This window comes from Crocuta crocuta, unplaced genomic scaffold, assembly GCF_008692635.1.
Source record: "Crocuta crocuta isolate KB4526 unplaced genomic scaffold, BGI_CrCroc_1.0 scaffold729, whole genome shotgun sequence".
NCBI classification, from domain to species: Eukaryota; Metazoa; Chordata; class Mammalia; order Carnivora; family Hyaenidae; genus Crocuta; species Crocuta crocuta.
This window is the reverse complement of record NW_027528876.1, coordinates 14,153-17,254: the sequence shown is the minus strand read 5'-3', so window position 1 is coordinate 17,254 and position 3,102 is coordinate 14,153.

Below are 3,102 nucleotides of genomic sequence, written 5' to 3'. Positions count from 1 at the left end.
TTGTGGTGACCTCTGCACGGCCCTGGGCTTGGGGCTGCAAGGAGCCGCGGGCAGTGACTTGGATCTGTGAAAGGGGTGCCCGCAGCGGCCCACAGCAGAGGNTAGAACCTTTCAGGGGACTGATACAGTCAACTGAACTCTATAAAGCAGCAATAATAACCACAAGTGAGGCAACTTAGCTCAATACTCAGCCTTTCCATTTTTCCTCCAGGGGCCAGAGAGGCCACACCACACGCTCAGTGAGGTGATGTCTGGCAGGTGCTGGCTCTGCCCTGCCCCCCAGGCGGTGCTCCCGAGTGCCCCCTGCAGCCTAAAGTGTCCCTGGCGGGGGCGGGCACCAAGGAGGGGGCAGCAGAGGTCATCCAGGGCTGGGGTACCCACCCTCCCTCAGCTTTAATGAGGCGGATTCTCCAAGCCACCACAGGTGTTGGAAAGTGTGTTCCTGACAGCACCCTAATCTTTTCTCCGTGGGGAAACTGAAGCCGGACAGCCTGCTCCTGCCCCAGGTCTCAGGAAAGAGGGTGGGGAGGGCCCAGCTGTGCCAGGAGGGTCCCGTGCCCCAAAGCCCCCTGCCTCCCACGTGCGCCCGCCCTCTGCGGCTCATTGTGGCTGGGCCCGTGGCAGGAATGCCCTCATGGCCTTCCCTCCCTCTGGCTGAGCTCTTCCATCCTTGGGTGGGCTAGGAGCTGCCTCTTCCAGGTAGCCCCCTGGATTGCCGGGCGCACCCCTCACCCCCCTTCAGATTCTGACTCTCTCTATATCCTTTCTCCCATGACTGCCCTTTGGTGAAGGCTTCTGTGTTCCAGGTTCAGCCTGGGGCTGGCTGCCTGGAGGTGGGGGAGCTGAGGTGTCAGGAAGAAGAAAGCAGCCAGGCAGGTTCCGGGCAGTCCCCACGGGACGAGATGGGGCCAGGCAGGAGGGAGTTACGTGGCAGGGCTGGGGGCCGGGCAGGGAAGCAGGGAGAGCTGGGGGTGCTGCGCGTGGACTGGGAGCTTCAGCTGGATGCCGGTGGGAACCCCCACTCGAAGGGCAGCGGCCCCTTTTGCCGGGTTCCGGGCTCACCCCACCTCCTGCCTCTGCGTCCAGGCTGCCCCTTTGCTTTGCTTTGCTTGGGAGCCAAGGTGCTGGGAGCCAAAGGCGCACCGTGCTGGGGTAGGTGCTTACCAGTCCAGGGCACTGTCTGCAACTGGAGGCCGGAGCGGGGCCCAGCAGGCCCGAGGGGCCGGGGCAGGNGGCTGGCGGCCTCCCAGCCCTGCTGGTCTGGGACCGGAATCCCAACATGGGTCCGCGAGCTGCACCCCCAGCCTGGACACAGCGCCGGCTGTGGGTGGCATGTGGGTGTCAGATGCCGGGAATGGGACATGGTGGGGTCCTCATCTGGGCCTCACCTCCCTGTCAGCACCCACTGCTGCCCGAGGGGCCGCCCGAGCCAGGAGGCTGGGGGGCAGGAGGCCCCAGAGGCTCGGCCCCATTCGGCCAAGTCATGTCCCCTCTGTTTGGGGCTGGAGCCCCGGGCCAGCTGCCGCTCTGAGTGGGGGTCAGCCCACGGGCCACCTCAGCCTCTCGTGCTCCGCCCCCTGGCACCTCTGTCTCCTGCTGGTGCCCTCGTCTCCCCGGAGCAGTGTGGACTCCTCCCGGGTGGGGAAGAGGAGGCCTCCCCACGGGGGCCCCTCGGCGGCAGCTCCCTCCCCGGCAGGCTTTTCTCCTGGGTGGCAGCGGCACACGGGGTTCTTCTGTGACACCCCCCAGGAACGCTGCGCTCGGGCCTGGCCGCCTCCCTGGCTGCCCTGCGCCTCCCCGGACAGCGGCTGAGTTTCCACGGTGACTCTGAGCGGAAGCCCAGGGTGTGGGCGGCTTTAACCTACAACCCCCAGCGCAGCGGGCACCAGCGCGAGCGTGCTGGGCAGCCCGGCCCTCGGGACCGCGATGCCGCAGGCCAGCAGGCCTCCTTCAGCTGCCCCAGCGCCCGCCTGGCCACAGGGGCCGGGGGAGGGGCGACACCGTGGCCCTTACCTGCCGGAGAGCCAGGTGGGACCCCCGTGGGACTGGACACCAGCCCAGGGGAAGGTATGAAAGGCAGCCCCTGACTCTTGCCCCTGCAAGGTCACAGAGGTCTGGACCCAGAGCCAGTTCTCCCGGCTGGTTGGCACCTGTGTGGCGACCCAGGTCAGGAGAGCGGCCTGTGCGTACACTGCGCTGGTCACAGGCCACGTGTGGGGAGAGCACAGCCAGCAGCACGTGCACCCCTGGGGACCTGGGGGGGGTGCGCAGGGACCAGAGCACAGGGGTCCAGGAAGGCGGGGCAGCCTGCAGGCCACGGGGTTCTCTGCGGGACGCGGGGGCCCGAGGCCTGCGGCTGGCAGATCCGGAGGCTGGGGACGTGACTCTGTGGGTTTGGGGCACCCAGGCTCAGGAGAGGAAGGGCTGGGGTGACCCTGCTTTACAGCAGCATCAGCCTGCCCTCCTCCCTGCGAGGCCCAGCCCTTCCTGGGGGAGCTGACAGTCGTGCTGGGTGTCAGGCACAGAGAGCTCCCAGGTGAGGGCTGTGTGCGGCCAAGGGGGAGGGGAGGTCACTGGCCCGCTTGCCTGTCTCGCTGAAATGGAGTCATTTGTGACCGTTAAATTTTTAGGGAGAGGGGAGGCTGGGAGAGGCCTGGCTGCCGTTGCTCCTCCATGGACGGGTGGCCCCCCCGGGTCTCACCACCTGAGCTCAAGAGCCCCCGCCCCCGGACCCAGGCTGCCCAGAGTCCCCTCCTCCCTGGGACCCCCTTCCCAGCATTGCACCCCAGGCCACTCCCGGCTTCTCAAGTCCTGGTGTGAGGCCCGCGGCCCCCGGCGGTCACCAGAGCCCCCAGCCTGCAGCCGCCTTACTGAGCCTGGCCCGGGGTGGCGGGCAGGGGTGAGGGCTCAGCCCCCCATTGCCTCCTCCCCAGGGCCGGGCCTGGCCCATCACTGCCCCGCGAGCCGGGGCTGGGCCCTCAGCCGTGCAGGCCTGCACCAACCTGCTCGTGGGGTACAGGAGGCAGCAGCTGGCCAGGGCCCCCCCGTGGGGCCGTGGGGTGTGGGGCGGGGCAGCTCTGGCGGGGCAGCAGTAGATCCGCT